General features: G+C 37.0%; 1 protein-coding gene across 1 annotated transcript in view; it reads right to left on the reverse strand.

Annotated features, from left to right (window-relative positions):
* CRISP1 (cysteine rich secretory protein 1) overlaps positions 1-1333 on the reverse strand; it is a 33835-nt gene extending 32502 nt beyond the window's left edge. Inside the window, exon 1 of the mRNA XM_053913899.2 lies at positions 952-1333. The gene's annotated coding sequence lies outside the window, so the exon portion shown is untranslated. The remainder of the gene's footprint in view (positions 1-951) is intronic.
* Positions 1334-19723: the final 18390 nt, after the last annotated feature.

The raw sequence follows: 19723 nt of genomic DNA on the forward strand, positions 1-19723 counted from the left end.
GAGTGCTAGCAGATGTAGCCAATTGTGGAAGGAGTCGGCAATGAGGTTCAGAGGAGGTTCCAGACTGGGATTTAAACTAAAAGTCGGGCCACCACGAGGGACAGGGACTATGCAAGACCATGCTGGAAGAAAAGTGGTGAAAGGACTCTCACTGGCGGGCCCTAAAGAGGTGCCTCGTGGTTTTGGATTAAGAATTGGAGATTGTGGCAACACAGCTGATAGTGCCGTGAACTGTGGGAGACCTGCCCAGCCCAGCATGGATTGCTGGGGGGAACCAGGAGAAGTGAGCTGCAGACTTCTGTTCTTTTTCTTCTGGAGGACAGCAGTTCTGATTGGCCCGTTCTGCGATGGGCCTGACTGGGCAAAGGGGGAAGGCAGGACTGTGCGTGTTGGTGGGTGTTTTAAAAGGACTTTGAAATTTAATGGTGACATTCTGCCCTTTAAACCTGTGTTCTTTTGAGTAAATAGTTCCCTTCCTTTTCACCAAACTCTAGCATTGAGAGCCACAGTTCCTAACACCTGGTGGAAGGCAAGAAGAACCATAGTACAGAAATATCCTGGGGGAGGGGGCTTATTTCAGTAACGATACCTGGGCTCCCCAAATGGGACCATTCTGTAACATTTACACCACTCAGTGAAATTGTATTTATGCTGCAAAGGTCTGTGCTTTAAGGCCTCAACAACTCTAAATTTGCCTGGCAACTTGGGCCCACCCACCTAAAAATTCTCTAGACCCTATGTGAAATTCAAATATTTGTCACATACAGAATAAAGCCAAAGCTATGTTTTGAATCGGAATTCTAAAAAACCTGAACATCACAGCCCTTTGAACATTTTTCTCCTTTTGTCCTACAATTTAGAGTTTTTCCCTTATTTCCTGTAGGTTCTTTTGTTGGCTTCATAAATAAATTAACATAAGACAGATTCACGGGAGACAAACAAATTTCTTACCTGTGGAAGCCCCATAAGAATATGAGACTCAGGTGGTCAGGCACTGAAGGCTTTCATTAATACACCATCCTGGGTGAAGGAGAAAGGTCTAGGGGTCTGGGGCTTCAAGGGGAGAAGGTAATTCACAGGAAGAGTACAAGAGCAGCTGTTTGGTAAAAGCGGAGTTTCATGCAGATAAGCCTTTCGGATATAAAATGTGATCTCTGGTGTTAGTTCCCTTCCTGGTACAGGTTCTCCCTAATGTTTTTAGGCAGTTAATGGAGAGGCACAAAGCTCTTTCTGAGTCCGCTGGGTCTTAATTGTCTTCCACTCGAAACAATCCACATGCTAAAGTGGTACATTTTGGGACAGCATATTCCGCTCTTTCTCTCTTCTCTAATCTGAAAAGGAAATCAGTACACATTCTTGTATTTAATTCGTTTTAGTCTTTACTTCTTGAAATAAATTATACCAAAGCTTGCTGGCTTAAAACAATAAATATGACCTTTCACAATTTGTGCGAATCAGGAATCTGCAATGGCTGGACTGAGCAGTTTTGGCCTAGAGTCTGTAATTCATTGCAACCAAATGAATGGTCTTTATCTCTCTGATGGCTTAACTGCTTCCAAATAGGACTCATTCTTCAGTTGCAAATTGGTTCTCTTTGTTTGTTGGACCCTTTTGTTGGTCTCCTGATTAGCTTCTCCACCGGGATGCTTGAATATTCTTACAACAGGGCGGTTATTTACTCCCCCAAAGTGACCCAAGAGCACTAGAACTATGACAAAGATTGGGAAGTCACATACTATGGCAGTCTGTTGATCAGAGAGACTAGCTGTGACTCTGTTAAGGCAGTCACACAAGGATGTAAATAACAAGAGGCAAGGACTACTGAAGCCTCCTTGAGGTCACTATCATAAACCTTAACCCCAATTCCATTTTAACTCTATATCCAGTTTTTCCTAAATCCAGCTGAAAGAAAGACTTGCAATTTCTCTTCAGCTTTCAGAAAGACATCGTAGGAAGCTTAAAATACAAAAACAGTCTAGCCTTTCTTTCTCAGAAGTGAAGGTGCTTAAACATCATGCCTAAAACTTAAGTGGAAAAGGGACCTACCTGGCTGATGTGTCTCAGTGGATTGAGTGCTGGCCTGTGAACCAAAGGGTCACCAGTTCAATTCCCAGTCAGGTCACATGCCTGGGTTGTGGGCCGGCTCCCCAGTAGGGGGTGCATGAGAGGCAACCACACATTAATGTTTCTCTCCCCCTCTTTCTCCCTCCCTTCCTCTCTCTCTAAAAATAAATAAATACAATCTTAAAAAAAGTCACAATGGACAATGTAGTAACCAGTCGGTAAGTAAATTTAACACATTCTGAATAGATGAGGGGAAGGGAGTTAGGAGAAGCTGGAACGTGAAAGAGTTGTGTGGTAAGGAGCCTTGGGTTTAGGAACCCAAGCAGCTCATGCAATGCTGCAGAGGGCGATGAGGGAATAAAACACACCTGATTTTGGCCAAACTCAATCTCAAGGTCAAGAAAACCTATTGATACACATAATTATGCAAATACGTGTGTTTTAATTTCTCAACTTCAGTTCCTTATGAAACCTATTTTCTGTTCTTGAGTAATAAAGGGAGTTATTTTCTACTTCAAATCAATTCCCAAATTTTGCAATTCTTCTGAGTGTTTCCAGGTATCTGAAATCAATCGAGTTCATTTTTTAAAAACATTATTTATAGCATTGGGCATTGGTACTTGCCTTAGGAAACTATATAACATTTTTAGCTCTAACATTATTGGGAATTGCCATGTTCATTTTTCATTAGCTCCTGAAAGAAGTGTTCTCTCAGAAAAGTTCAATCCATAAATAACAACCTGAAAATAGTAAAGGCATTTGATTTTGAATATAAATGTTAGGAAAAACACTTTCAGTTTTTTTGTACTTCAAGTTAAATCTGAGCCCCTTTTTAACTCACCTCTTGCCTTTTGGTCTTCACAGAATTACTTAAGACAAAACCATGATAGTCCTGTTTTCAAGTTGTGAACCCAGTACCCTCTGACTGTGTCTAGTGCTTTTTATTGACCCAGCAGGTAGGAGGCAGATATGCCAAATGAGCAAAAGTGAACCATCTGTTACTGGATTAAAATAGTAAATTACTCTCATCAGTGTGGGATGCTGATTGACAATATAGATGATGAGTCGCAGCCTTGGATAAATTTGGGCTCCATTTTAAATTCAGACCACAAGCAGAAAGACTCTTTTGCATGATATCACTTTGAAATCATTTCCATCATCACAGCCTGGACAAAAACCTCAATCAATAATCAAAATCAATAGTAAAACCACTAATTCCTAGTAATCTGGTTATACAAATAATTAGAGTCATCCTCTATCTGCCAGAGTATGGCACATATTCAGTACATATTTTTTAAAGAGCAACACATTTGCGGAGGATATCTGGAAGGCTGCCTCAGCCTCTCACAAGGTGAATAATTTAGTTTTACCAACGATTCTAGACCATGCTGATTGCCCACCCTCTGATCTGCAATGGAACACTTTTCTCTGCTGATATGAGAGGAGAAAATCCTTCTTAATGTATTTATAAATCTTTTTTTAATCCACTTAGAAAAATGACAATATTCCTGGGTAGTAGGAGCTATTATTATTTCTATTTTACAGATGAATAGGTTGTGGCTCTAAGAAATAGTTTAAATAAAAAATCTCAGAGTTAGGATGTGACAGAATTGGAATCCAGGCCCTTAAGCTTCAGAGTCTAGGTTTTCAAATGCTCTCCTCTAGCACTTCATATGATCTTAAAACAGATAAATAAAATGAAACAAAACTTAAAATACCATTTCTCTCTTACATATTTGTAGTGAGGGTGATACTTCTAGTTAATTTGTAAATTGGTCACGAAGAGCATGCAATGGACTTAATAATACCAGCAGATTCTAAGAAAGGCCTTTTGCTTAGAAGAGTGAGTCCCGTGAAATAATCTGGGGTCTCGGTAACTCAGCTCAATATTATTCATTGTGTTGGATGTGCCTACATTAATGAGATGTAGAGAAAAACAAGCCACACAAGTGTTTAGCATATTTTATGGTCAGGAAAGGAACTCAGACTTGCTGTTGCATATTGAGATTAGGTTAATGATTAAGGTTCTCTGCTGCAGGAAGCCTCCTTGTCTGTCCCAGTTCTTTGTCGGGTAACCCTATACCCACCTTGATGCTCTCATAACTGTGCCCATATCTGCTCTCACACGAAGCAAACATGTCACTGTAGCCTTTCCAGTGCAGGCATTTCAATTGTGTGTGTTTGGAGAGGGAAAGTCGATGTGTCTATTTTAAGATCAGTATATTAAAATAGCCCTGTCAAAATGCAAAACATATTTTTGAAAATGTCATCTAGTATTATTATTCTGTCCATAACTCTTACTATGATTGGGATGGGACTTCTTATTTTTGCTGTTGATTTCTGCAGTATTCATTTTTGTGAACCTGTTTTATCTAAAATGTCTCTTTTAAACATAATGTGTGTATGTATTGTATATTATAAATTTATTTGTTATTTTGTAGTACAATTCGTGACTGAAAAGTTACAAATTATAAGGAGACCAATCTTCTCTTCTCATTTCAATGTCCAATATATGCTGAATCAAACAAGATTTGACAACCTGGAAAGCTTATAAAAAGTAGAGGCATAACCCATTATTATTGTTTAATGGAGTAGAATACATAAAAAGAAAAGAACATAAATCATAAGCATATTAATGAGTTGAATGGTATTCCTGACTACAGGCCCCTTTCCTCACTTTTATTAGAACATTTACTTTAGAAAAGTTGGAATTATAAATTCTTTCTCCGCCTCCCTGAGATGTGGACCTTCTGTAACCCAGGAATGTCTTTTTCAAGGACTTCGGAACTATTCTTTGTACTGTAACCATCAAGAGAAATAGTGTCTCAGCCTCCAGGATGCTATGGGAGGGTAGGATCTTCATTTCAATAAGCAATAATTAGTTAACACAGACGGGCTACTCACACTGACCAACCTACCTCCTGGATTCTCCAGTACTTTTCATTTAACTCATGCCACCCTTTAAAACTCCTTCTGCCTTTTGTTTTGAGAGTTGAGTTCAATCGCTCTTCCCTCTTGAAATATAGTCTAGTCTTGACCCTTACTAAAAGCCTTGAATACAGTTTTCCTCCCTATTTCTCAGCAAGTATTAGGTGCAATTTTTCTTTTACCCAACATCTATTACTGTTTCTTTAACTCATCGGTTCTTACACCTCATCAGTTCATTTCATCTTTTATATTTCAGGTCAGATATTTTGCCACATTCATTAGAGGAGACAACAGGTCAGTAAGATGCAGTCACTTAGAAAATCAGGGAAAAGAAAGAGAGACAGAAATTAGGAAATGTTAAACAATTTAAGAAATGCAAAATGAAGCAAAATTTTTTAAGTCTTGCTGAGTAACCTATGAGCCTTGTAGATTATTGGTACAAAACACATTTGGATGAAGAGGTGGGTTCCCCAGTTTCTGAATAGTTTGTGGGAAAGTGAATCTTTCCCTCTGGACCTCTAGTCAGAGAGGTTAACTCACCAAGCTGGAGGTATTGTACGGCATACTCCCTTGCACTTCCCCAATGGCCTCTCTTCCATCAGCCTCCATCAGCCCTGGAGAATGGAGAGGCTGCCCTATGTAAATTATGCAGCAATAGTAGTAGTACTTCGAGATCTTAACATCTAGAACTCAAATGAAAATATGGGCTTTAACTTTCAGAAAAGAGTAACTTAGAAACAAAGTGTTAGTGACTTATTTTAAGTATTTGGTTTCTCTCCTTTGGGAAGAACAATAGAAAATCCTGAAATAAATCTCTAATGTTGTGTTTCAATAATGACAATATTTGTAAAAACAGATACTACCACTGATATTAAAAATAAATACATACAATAAAATTATTTTATTTTAATTATTGTTATTTATGATTATTATTATCTGAACACCAGGTACCATTAAAATTGCATTTGTGAAGCTCTGTATTTCTGCTGAGGCAAACAAGACCGAATCCCCCTCAAATTTAAGAACTCATTAATAGTATGAACTTTTCAAGTGTGAGACAAAAGGGATTTTTAAAGTCCGTTCTATAGATGTTCCACAAAGGGCTTTTCTAAATCTAAAAGGAGAAATGACTGAGGAATTCCTCTGTTTAGGAGCGGAGAGTGAAATGTGCCACAATTTCAGCAGTGCCAAGGAGAAGTACAGATGGGATGCAGAGACAGCCAGCCAGAGGGTGCCAAAGCAAGGAGAGCAGCTGCTGGGAGTGATTGCTGAGCAGGTGGTACAATGGCATAGGCCATGGCAGCCCTCAGCAGTGAGAAGTGGAAGTTCACATTCAAAGATTGTGGAACAGCTGCCCTGAGCCTGGTACAAAATGAAGTCATTAATTTCAATGATCATTTGTTAGGGTGTACTGGTGTTGAGTGTTAGGTAAAGACAACCAGAAGTATTGATCAGAAGTATATCTCTATAAAAATAGTCATTGATTTCATATTTTCAGTAATCTGATTGAGTAAAGCAAATAATACTAACTGAATATATACTTACGGGGATAAAAAGAGACCTAATATTTGCATCAGGCATTATGATTGATGTTTTTCAAGCATTATTAAATTTTATAATCTATTAATCCTTCTAGCTAGTTCTCCTTAAGGTATGAAAACCTTCAAATGTATAAGAAATGCATGAGATGTTGGCTAAAAAATACATATTCCAGGGTTCTTTCCTAAAATGGTTAACTGATAAATTCTAAGACTACAGACCCAAATCTGTCACTAACAGGTTTCTTCCGGTAGTCTTACAAACACTAAATTTAGAGTTCCCCACTTAAGGCCATTTGGGAAAAAATTAGAAAAATGAAAGTCTGTAATTGAGTACTGTTGCAAATAAAAAATTATGTATTTGTCATCTGTAGATGGGAATTCAGATGGGATACTTTTGACTTCATGGAAGGCTAGATCCAGACACCCAAATGCTTTTTCTCCAGTTCTTGGGTCTGCTTGTCTCTGCTGGACTTCACTCTGCAGACTGTTTAGATTCACGTTCTGAACAACTTCTTTATTTATCCCTGAGAGTGATCTATTCTTATTTGGGTTACATTCCCACCCTGGAAAACACTAACACTAAGATGCAAATGTAATGACTAGGGAGATAAGCAAATATGGATCATCCAGGAAATTGAGTATGGCTTGATTTAACTCTAACGAGAACAAGATGGGGAGTGGGCCTGAAAAATCAACAGAATTGTCACTCAGACCCCAACTTTTTTTGAGTCTCTTTGCCTGCACACACTGGCTCAACGAAATGCATGAGCAAGAGTTTGCAGTATAGAAAGAAAAACAGTTTTAATATTGAATTGGCCAATACGGAGGCCAATACCAAAGCTAATGCTCTAAAGCCCTGACTCCCTAATGGAGTGTAGGGTACAGGTTATATTGGGCAAATTACAAGACACAGGCGGTTTGGGTGTTCAGAGTCCTGTTGGGAGCTGATTGGTTAGACATGAGGTAAGGGTAATAAATCATTTTTCAGGTCTTGAGCACAGTTCTGAAGTTTGCTCCCACATCCTTCTGTTTGGTCTCATAAGAAAGTATCTGGGAGTTTGCTCTACCTTAGGGCTCAGGAGCTAAAACATAACTTCAGTCAAGATGTCATCTGCTCTGCATGGTGGTTCCATTGGTTGGAGTGTGGTCCTGTGTACTGGAAGGCCGTGGCTTCGATTCCCAGTCAGGGCACATGCCTAGGTTATGAGTTTGATCCCTGGTTGGGGTACTTACCAGAGGATGCCTGATCATATTTCTCTCACATGGATGAAGATGTTATCTTTAGCCAGCCGAGTTCCAGACATTCTGACCATCAGTCAAGTCTGGACCACTGTTTTCTGCTTCCTGGGGGGTTGCTGATTTCCTGGCGTGGGGGGAAGCTAGGTCTCTGAGGGGTAGATAGATGATGATAGATAGATGATAGATAGAGAGATAGATAGATAGATGATAGATAATTGCTAGAACTGAGATTTAAAATTAAATTTATCAGGTATAGGAGACTTCAGTTTCATGAACAATTCAAAAATACTCATTGCTAAAAAAATTTGAATTTTATTCTTGAGAAAATTAAAAGGTATACTTAGGCAATTGGCAGTCTTAGTCATTTTAGAAAGATCACCTTTATCACACCTCTTATTCTTAGGTACAAATATTGCTCAAGGACTCCCTGACATCTTAACAAAGGAATCTTAATAATGGAACTCCTATCATACCTCCATCTTCCTTCCTTAAAATGTGCTCTTTTAAAATTGACAAAGGGATAAAAAAATATTTTCTACAAAATTTACTATGGGATCCAGAATCTATAATTCTGCAATGTTTTATTTTTAGACAAGAAGACTAAACTGTGTTGTTCACATTAAAAAAGAGAAGATCAGCCACCAAGGAAAGAATGCTATTCATGTAATTCATGTAAGGATTTATATCCATGCTGGAAAACTTAATTATACTTGATTCTCTGAAATAAGAAAATTCCTCATCTTAAAACCGATTTTTCCTGTGTCCTGACCCAACTGTGAAAGATGAAAAGATGTCAAACAGCTTGTGGGTTTTTAACAATATGAGAAAAACAGCACTCTGCTATTGAATACTTATAACACATGAAGGGGTTAGCATGTAGTATGTCACTTAATCCACTACAGTCCTATGGGGAGGTGCTATAATAACACTCAGTTTTCAGCTGAAGGTATCTGACATTGTACAATATTAACTAACTTTGCCAAGATCACATAAGAAGTAAGTGGCAAAGACAGGACTTGAATGTTTTTCTGTTTGATCTCAAGACATATATTTTCAATCACAATGGCATCATATCAGAGACAACAAATTTTCTCAACAAATTCTATCCTCGATTTCCTAATGTATAAAACACATATAACACTATTCCATAGGATGGCTGAGGATGTTAAAGGAAACACAGACATGAAGTGACTAAGGCAATATTTAAACTCCTCACCTGCAACATGTGAACTCTTGAATCACTGTGGCTTTGGAAGATACAATTAGAGTATTGCTTATTAGTTTATATTCTTAGGCCAAGAAATAACTCATGCCATGTTGAATGTTTGCAGATGCTTGTATGCCCACCAACTTTAGGGGGCAGAGAAGTGTGAGAAGTGCAGCTGGCATATTTGGTGAGCACCATTGTTACTCAATAATACACAATCAACATAATCATGATTTGATTTCAAGAAAGGATTATCATGATATACACCTTAACTTTGTCCCAAATATGAATATAATATCAATATTTAAGTTGAAGGAGAAAATTCGACTTAATTTTCAGAAACTTTAAGCTATATGCAATCTATTTTAGTTTTTTTATAATTCTCACTTTCTAAATGGTCCTCAAATAACAGATTTTTTTAAAAAGTAATTCTGACATTTGTATGTCTTTATTTTTATAGCTAGTTGTAAATCACTCTGCTTTTCACATAACATAGTGAGATTTTATATTCCTGGTTTTAAAACCTGAATAATTGAACTGACCAAATTAGAGGGGAAATTTTTCTGCTTTCTTTTATCTTTAAAAACCATCTATTGAGCATATAACTCCTAATTAGCAAAATACCACCAAAATCTCCCTTTTTAAAAAATTATAGGGTCTAAGTGAAGAATAGCAAAGCAGTCATCTATAATATTAACTATATACTTTCTATATAACACAGTCATTCCTGAGAAAATTTTCCTCTTGGCTCTTATTAATGTTGTAACTGTGATCTTTTCTTTTCTTTTGATTTTTAAGAGCACAGTATAAAATTACAGTTAATATTTTACATGTGATCAATACGATGAAGAAATTATTTTGCCCCACAAATTTTCCTGCTTTGTTGCTTTCGATTAGTGTGTAATAACCATAACGAAGGAAATCACTTTAATTCTAAAAATTCCTATAAGATAACTTACTTTAGGGCAGTGTTCATAAATACTTGCAGATATGCCAAACACAAATCACAAGAGTGCTGTCCATCAGGATATTGGCCCCACAGTGGGCTATTGTCAGGGTCTGGCAGATGGGAGGTGATGCCACAGTGGCAGGTCGCATTCCCACGTAGACTCGGCAGTCCTTTGAGTCACAGAGGTCAAGGTGTGTTAACCTGAACTCAGGCTAAAATATCCCCCTAAAATTTCTTTACCTTGCTAACACACCAACAGTCAAGGCATCTGCTGTCTTCTTAAACCAATGACTCTATCTAACTGTAAAGGTAAACAACCGAAATAGGTTGTATTTGACACCTGTGTTGTGTGTAGACTGCCTCTTCAGAGGACGTATAGACAGAGAGGTGGCATCTGACTTGGTAAAGGTGTTTATGGTAGAAAGAATGACATTAAACTCACAGTTTTGTGCAGTCCTGTTACGCCTAGATAATCTGTGCTAGTGTCCTGACCAGTTAACCTACAGCTTGTTTCCATGTATTTTCTGCGTGTGGATGTGTAAGTGTGGTTATAAAAAGCCCACTTACTTTAGGGGAACTAATTCTAAAATACCTTTTCTAAAATAAGAGACTTTTCTATGTACGCAAAGTGAATTCAACTCACCATTTAAAAAAATCCATTAATTTGCTCTTAATTTACTCATATTTATTGAGTTGACAGTCCCAAAATGACATTGTAGATTTATTTTGAGGGAAGCTCCAAATAACACTTCAGGGACTTCTTTTGTTTTTGTGGTAATTAACCAAACTTTCTCTGTGTGTTAAGAGGAATTTTCTTAGTTACAAACTTTTTAACATGTTTTTTACTCTTCATTATAGGTAACTGAAATGATATGTTTACCATGTCTGAATTTAGCTCATAAGATGTAGAAACCCATTATTTTACATTTAGTGTGAAAAAGTAAGGACTTTATTCTGCAGTCTTGAATATGTAACAATTTTGCAGAATGTTTTGTGAACAAAGTATATCTTCAGAATATCTCCGTGCCTGAACTTTGACTGAAGGGATAGAAAAATTGCACATACTTCTAGAGTAATTTTTATAATGATAAATATAGTATAATTCATCCTTTGTATCTTGACTGCCAGATATTCACCTAGCTACTTTATCTCGAATTCTTAGAACAACCCTGCAGTGAACCTGCTTGAAAAAAGAAGGAGGTTAAGTAGTTATGAAAGAGGTCACATAGCTATGAAATTCTTGAGCTAGGATTGTAATCCAGTGTTTTCTACTTTCTGCTCATTATCTTTTAGTGCGTGATATTGATTTTACTTTATGGATAGTTTTTTCTCAATATTACACTTCTCAGTCTAGACATCATTCCGATGGACATCAAAGAGCCACGCTTTCAGTGAATGAATTAGGGTTTGACATGAAACCCAAACTTATGACACTGGAGATGCATAGTTAATTCTGTTCACTGCAAGCATGTTAAAATTCTTCCACCTAATAAGATTGTGGTATTTAAAAGTAAGTTTATAAAACACCTTAATACTTAAAATATTTCATCTCTAAGTAGGGATGCTGATGATTAGAGAAAGCTCTCATTATTCTTTGATTTATGTTTTTACTATGAGTGTATTCACCAAGTTACATTATTTCCCAACAGAGTATTCTAAATTTGGTTACCATAATAATACATCTCATGCAATTTTAACTCATTTCTTTCAGCATGGCAACTAAAATGAAAGAAATAGCAGGACAATAAATTGGTAAGAGTTTGGGGATAGAAAGTACTTATTATGAGTGCTGTTTGAATAAGATGAATAATTTTAAAATATGTAATTTTGTAATGAAATGAATTCAATCAGACTGTTGAATCCTCCACTGTCTCCTTTGAAACATCTCCTTAAGACAGTAAGCCTTCAGTAGCCAACAAAAGGCTACTGCCAACTCAAAGGTCTCTTTCATTTCCTAACATTCCAACTTCACCCTTCAAGTTAAATGGAAACTAGCCTTGCTGATATGTAAATGTTTGAGACAATGAAAGTAATAAAGTAAAACTGAATGTGGATATTGTTAATCAAACTCCCAGGCCCCAATGGCAACGCTTATGCTAGAAGCTAACATTACAAAATACCTAATGTTATGTTAGGTAATGTTAGTTAATACCTAACATAACTGCACTTTCAACTTCTCCAGAAATGTAATCCTAATCAACCAGTCTGGAATATTCTGGGCAACACCAATGAGGTAATCTGTCATATGGATGTTTAATAAGGCCAATTCGATTTTCAAGTTTACTTGGCTGAATGTTGTTTTTAGCAATATGTAAATCTTGGTATTTAGAAGAAAAGAGCAGACGTCTAAGAAAGATAGGGTTGGGAATTTCAACACAATCCTTTTATAAAAATGTGTTTTATTTTTGAATAAATAGATAAGAGAAAGGATAAAACTGGGAGCAACTAGGAGAAATATTGACATATAAAATCTCTGTGACATTTTCTGTCACAGGCAATCTGGGAAGGACATGTGGAGTGATGGCAGATGCTATGTGATCAAAACAAAAAAAACAAAAGTCCATGTCTTTATCTACATATTCCAAAGACATTATTAAGGGTAGAACACATGCTTTGAAGGAGAGACAGAATAGGGAAGAAGTGAGGACCTGATGGCTGAGAATCTCCCAAATGGAATATCTCAGAATGCTAGTCACTTAAATTCAGCAAGTATTTATTGAATGCTGGACACATTCTCTCTACTAGCTTATATGTGGAAAACAACTTCTTATGTTCTCTATGAGGCAGAAAATTATTTTTTAAAGATCCAAAATCATGTTATCATTTTATGCCATTCTCATTTGCTTAAAGTTATAGTCTCATTCTTACACTCTTAAATTATTGATTGTGTTTGTTATCTATTTTAAATTATAAAAATTAATTTTAATGATTTAATTTAATAACTATCAATAGAGCTCTTACACAGTGAAAGTTGATATACCAAGTGTAGGTGCTCTATGAGACAGAAAATTCCCCAAAGGAAAGTTTGTGGTATAGACAAAAATAACAGGTGGTTACTATAGAAAAAAGAGTGGCTTTGTATTTCGTTTAAACCTTAGCTATGCTCTATATAAAGTAGATGCTTCAAAATACTTGTTGACTAAGTCAGTGAATGGTTCAAATTTATTTTTACACATATTGTCACATTCTCATTAAAAAACCGGCACGCACAATTTTGAGTTTGGCCACAGTGAAATCTGGACTCGTGTTAGTTTTATTAACATTAATAAGATCAATACATAAATTCTTGAAAGAAATGGATCCTTTCCAATGGAGGAAAATATCATTATTCCTATTTTTGGTTCTTGCAATTTTAAATTGAATAAACCAACAAAAAATTTGATTTTTACTGTTGGCAGCAAAAACAGTGCCAGAATGTTATCAGCAATGGGACCTTGATTCAGCAACCTTAGTACTTGAGTTCTGGCAAGAAAGAAAGATTCAAATATAAGCAAAATTTTATTTAGAAAGTCACAGAGGTAGAATAAGTGAGCCATGGAAAAAGTCAGCCAGTTGAGCTGTGTGGGCACAGGGAACAAGTTATGGAGGTGAAAGAGGGGCCCTTAAAACTTAGGAAAAAGAGACAAGGAAAATGTACCTGGGGGATGGGGGTGGGAGAAGGCATGGGCCTGCTCCAGACAGAGAGCTGCACTGGGTCCTCCATCTTGAGGGTATTTATCTGGAGGTCTTAAGGGAGGCTTCCAATAAAATATTCGTCAGCTTTTCAGGTGTGTCCTTTCAGGGTTATGGTCTTTACTGATTGGTTGGCTCCAGGGCAGGGGGTCATTAGTCATTGCAGCTGGTCCTGATATCAGCCACGGCCTTACTTGTCTGGTTTTGCTGCTTTTCTGGGTCTAGAGCTGAAACACAACTGAGCCTGTATTATTTGCTGCAGGTCAGAACCTCATTGTCCTGAGGGCTTAATCCTTTACCGAAGCCCCTTGTTTTTTCCCCTTCTAAGGAGGTCTAACCTGTATGACTAGCAACAAGCCAGGGGAGGAAAGGTCAGGGGAGGGTCCGAACTGTATGACCAGAGATATGAAAGGTCATGGGGTCAAAACCTCTTGACCTGTGATATGCTAGGGGAGTAAAGGTTACCCTGGGGGTGAGGGCCTTGTTTTCCCACTTTTGCCCATTGCTAGACACTCAGGGCTTTCTGTCCTGGTGACCTTCTGTGCCTGTCCCATTGTCCTTGCTCTGCTGATGTCTGTCTACTGCCAGCCATGAACTATGGCTCATTCTGAATATTCATGTTACTAATTTAAGCTTTTGTTTGCACTAAAGCAATAAAGTGATTTCATGTGATACTAGATTTTTAAAACCAACAATTTATCAAAAACTAATTGATGATATTTAAAAATATTCTTATAGAGTAAGATAAGTTATCTTATAGAGTACAATATTTTACAAGATAAAGAAACTGTACTTTATCAATTACATTGTGAGCATGCTGTTTTTGTTGAAGTTATACACCCAAGAATCACAAAATCAAGTCTCAGAATCCCTTAAACTATGCTCATTATATTTATCTATTGATTGATTGATGAATCAATAGATCAATTGATCCCAATAGGTAGGTTTCAATATTTGAAATTTTGGGTCTGTGCTAAATATCTTGAAACTGTAAAATATTCTCTTTATTTATTTATTTATTTATTTCATTTATGTATTATCTTTAGCTGAGGACAATTTTTTCATTGCTTTTAGAGAAGAAGGGAGAGAGGGAAAAGCATTGATGTGAGAGACAGATATCGATCAGTTGCCTCCTGCGTGCACCTGAAATAAATGCCAGGCCAGGGGATCAAACCCACAACCCAGATATGTGTCCCACCTAGAGTCAAACCCACGTCCTTTCTGTTGTAGGCCAATGTTCCAATCAACTGAGCCTCCCGGGCCAGGGCTCTGTCTACCAATCTTAACAATTCTTTCTCATGTCTTTCCATGCTTATATCTAGAAACCTCGTGCTCAGATACATATTTCTTTACTGTATTCCTTCTGATCTTTGGATTTTGTCGTAGACATAAATTATAGCATTGTCCAAAGTTAAATAAAAATGTATTTTAAGAAATGCTTTTCTTCTGATAACTATGTTAGCACACACCGAGTCCGCATATTCAGAACACAAAATATGACTGTGAAATATTGTTAGTACAATACATATTTTAAAAAATCATACTCTTATCTAAAGCAGAATATCTTTAGCTTGGGAGAAGAAATCAAATAAAAACACATAGAGAAGCAACTCAAAAAGGCTAGCCCGTAGGGTTGTACTGTTGGAAGTGATTCATAGCATCTTTGTATTTAATTTCCATGAGAAACAGCTCTAACAATATTTCACCCCCTGTAAGGGAACAGTGCACTGGGTCTGCACATGGAAGCTGGAAATGGCCTTGACCCTGGACAGGATCTGTGACCTGTAATGAATAGTATCTCTGGAGGGTCAAGGAAGGGCCATGAAAATCCCAACACTGAATGAAATGACATACCAACTCTGGTAATGGATTGGTTATATTTTCTTAAGACAACAACATGGAAACAGAAATATAAGAGCTGGTTCTCATTTGAGAATCCTGGGGTGCAAAGCAAACAAACCAGGAGGATTCATGGAGGGGAAACCAATCAGTTAGCCAAGGAATTCCTTATCCAGATAAGGCTGCCATGAGAAAAAATAATTTGATGGATGGATCCCAATAAGAGATCACAACTGAGCTAACATAAATAAAAGTGTAATCTAAGAGGAAATTAAAATAAAACTGAATATGCCTCTCAAAACTTTGACTAACATTCTAGAAATAAACAGAAGGCTATGAAACAAAAACAGTTGGATATGTATCAAGAACTGTTGGATATGTAAAAAGAACACATTAGTAATCTCAGGAATAGGAAAATATAGTCACTCAAATGCAGATCCCTCACTTGCAGAAGTCTTCGGCAACTTCAAGATGCAGAGGTGGAGGTGATTTTTTCACAAAAGAGCCCGGGATTTCACAGGGTTATTACCCACTCATTGGTCTCTGATTAGGATCACCCTCAATACAGCCTTGAATTTGCCTGGTAGCAAAAATTAAAGCATTAAAATGAGACGTCAGAGTTTCGTGAGTCAGTGGTATATCTGCCCCCTAATCCAGACGAATAGCCCTGAACCTATCGATGTTTTGAAAAGCCTAGATTGGTATGAGTCGCCCTGTGAAGAACTAAGCTAGGAGGAAAAAAGAGCAGCCTATATCTCAAGCATTTAGGTCACAGTCTAGTATAATGCCCATGCATTTACCACCTTTAATACCTAAGAATCCCACCTGCCATCTACTTGAAATATCCATAAATATTAGCCTTCTACCCAACGCTGACCTTCTATTGTCATTACCTAACTGGGCCACTACTATTCCATTTAGAGAATATTTCTAGGAAAAAAAAGTCATCTCTCAGATGCCCATTGAAGTCCTATTTTTACATGAAAGAATGTATTGCAATAGCTGAAATGGTTGCAGAGCATTCGTTAAATCATTTTATGCATACACGACTCTACTTTGTGCTAAGTAACAAGACAAACGTAGGTGCAGCCCATTTAGGCCCTCAGGGTATGGCTTGTGTGGTGTGTTGGAAATGTTCAGCGAGCCAAGAAGCTGTCAGCACCACGCTCGCTGGTGCCAAGAGAGGCCTGAGCAGACGGCTCAGCGCTGGCACCCTTCCTTCCCTGACAGTGATGCCGATGACGAGGTGGACACCACTTCTGTCGTTCTGGTCCTTGTCAGGGCAAGAAATCCCGAGTAGGTTTGCTGGAAGCAGCCTTTTAGTATCTTTGAGGAACCAAATACCAAACATTCTTAGTCTGTGAGAGATAGAAGGGGATCAGAGGCTGGCTGAAGACTACAGTTAAAAATAGTAGATAAAATGCTTTATCTTCCTTGTACAGCTAATATTCTTTCTATTAGCAAATAAAATTAGTGGGGATTTAAGAAGAGATCCAACCTTTTACCTAATTCTCAAAATTCCATTTCCAATTCTACCACTAAGTTATTTCCATAGCTACCCAGAACAAATGTAAGGTCAGATAACTTTGGGATTTATGCAGGTAGCCAGTGAAGAAAAAATAAGTATCCTTAATATGTAAGTGAAGAATAACTAAGGTGCCAATCAAATCTGACCCAGTCTGTTATATTAGAATTGACAACATTCTCTCAAGAGAGGAATTCAACAACAAGAACATCATAAATAATTATTTAGTAATCAATCAATTACAAAATGATTACTGAATATAATTGATATTATTAATTTTCATACGATTTAGTTTGTATCTATTATGAGAATATGTTTTGCAATTTGTCTTCCTTATTAAGATTGTGGATTAGATAATAGTACTTGTTTGCTTGAGTTTTAACAACAAAATAAAACTCTATTTACAGGGAATGCAAATCATGGTGTTAATAAGTTTCTGGCCCTGACTAGTGTGGCTCAATGGGTTGGGCATTGTGCTGTGAATTGAATGGTTGCTGGTTTGATTCCCCAACAGGGCACATGCTGGGGTTGCGGGCCAGGTCAGCAGTTGGGGGCGTGGGAGAGGCAACTGATTGATGTATCTCTTGCACATTGCTGTTTCTCTCCTTTCTTTCCCTCCCTTCCCCTCTAACTAAAAGTAAAGAAATAAAATCTTTAAAAAAGCAAGTTTCTGAAAATTATTTTCTTACAACAAAGTAATTCTGCATTATTGCAATATCACAGACCTTCTAATATGACACAAGCAGGGTAAAAACTATATACCTATATTTGTACATAATAGCAGCTCTACCTTCTGTAGAAGTATGAATTAATGCAGGAACCAGCCCTTTGGGTTACCGAGGGGAGTGTTTGTCATACTGAAAGGAAGAACTGGCGAAACACTGTGCCCACAGTGCTGCTTTATAAAGTTAATCTTAAGAAGTATTAAAAGTATTGAATTTAAAAATAAAAAATTTTCTAGATGAAATATTTTAAGTGTTCTGCTATTCTAATGAGCTTAAACACATATGAACAAAGATTGAAAACTTCCTGTGTTCTGGAGATATTTTGAAGAACACAAAGCAGGTATCTTCACTGCTAAGGATTTTACAATCCCGCTTGATCAATAGGTTTTTCATGAAAACACACTCTAAGTGCTCATTATTTATTATTTCACCCTTGGGACTCATGATTCATGACACCCTCACCCTGCTCCCTGCCAACCATATCATTTTTCGGTTACTACCTGTCCAAAATTGAACTTAATGAATCTCTGACATAAAGAATTTAAGTAAAATGGTTGATGACATTTTCAGAGAACTCTTTTAGCATTTTCTAAATACTTGTCACACAGACTATCCAGTCTTGTATTATTTATACATATCCTTATGTCTTATCTCTGTGCCCCACTGAGCTTTAAAGTCCTGGCATTTGTTTAGTCAGTAACTGACTTCCAGGAGAGCAAGCTTGCACTTATTTTGGAAACCTTAGTTTCTGTATCTGTTGGCAGAACCCATCCAAAAGCTGTGGAGGTCACCTGAGCTTGTCAAGTAACAAACTGGGGATCAGGAATACATGCATTATAGCATGTGGGACGTGGGGTTCGGAATCAGGCTGTTAGAGTTCTAATCTTGCCTGTAACTATGATACAACCTGGTTGACCACTGGCAAGCTCTTTGGTTTCTCACCAGTTTCTTCATTAACGAACAGGGACAGTATTGCCTAACTCATGAATGGCTGTGATGCTTGATAAGAAAATACATGTACAATCTTTAAGACAGCGATGACATGTAAATATTTAATTATTTCTTATATAATCTTTGTATGTATCTTTCCTTCATATATATTATAGGATATAAATGCAGTTCTCTGTTAATAAGTTACCAATAGAAATTTATTTATTTAACAATATATTTTACTATTAAGTGATGTTGTTGGCTCATATGTTCACTTTCCACAAGATATTAATTCATTAAAATGTAGCTGGACACTGAAGATGACTTTTTAAATAGATATGAGATATAAATATCAACATTAAGACCCCAAAGGCCAAATTTCATTATATCAACTAGCGATTGCATTATCAACCCAAATCTGTGTGTGTGTGTGTGTATAGAAAGAACAAAGAAAGAATAGATCTATACAAGACCTGTTAGATAGTGGGGTCTGATATCAAGAAATTTGACTACTCACAGTGATAAATAATTTAGAATAAGAATGGCTGACTTCCAACTATGCAAGAGATTCTATAAAGAGATTTATATTTTTTTCAGTTTGAAAATATTTGGCTTTAGCTTTAGATGCCTTTTGAGTAGATGACTAAAGACTATAAAAACATGAAAAACCATCATGTTCATCTTTATAGGGCTAAATTAATTACTTCCCTCTAATACCTACTTACCTATAAAAGAATAGGAGAAACATTCAAAATGAAGGAATGAAGAGGTATAATGTGCTGACACGTGCTTAGGAGAGCAGGCCAGAAGGTACATGAGGAAGTATAAGGAAGATGTGCTGATTCTGAAGGAAGTTTCACGTACAGAGTTGTCATGTGTAATTGCTGGTCTTAAGTTCCAGAATGCTGAAGATCAAAAGTAGTCAATGGACTAGCATCATTAGCATTGCCTGATGCAGAATCTCAGCCCATTTAGACCCTTAATACTTAAGTTGTTAAGGTAATTTTTCCTCTATTAGGGAAAAGTAGTCCCCCAAATATGTGTTTCTTGTATTTCTGGGCATATTCAGGATGGAAAGATATCTGAGGTCTGTCCAGTAGTAGT

This window comes from Desmodus rotundus, chromosome 11 (genome assembly GCF_022682495.2).
Source record: "Desmodus rotundus isolate HL8 chromosome 11, HLdesRot8A.1, whole genome shotgun sequence".
NCBI classification, from domain to species: Eukaryota; Metazoa; Chordata; class Mammalia; order Chiroptera; family Phyllostomidae; genus Desmodus; species Desmodus rotundus.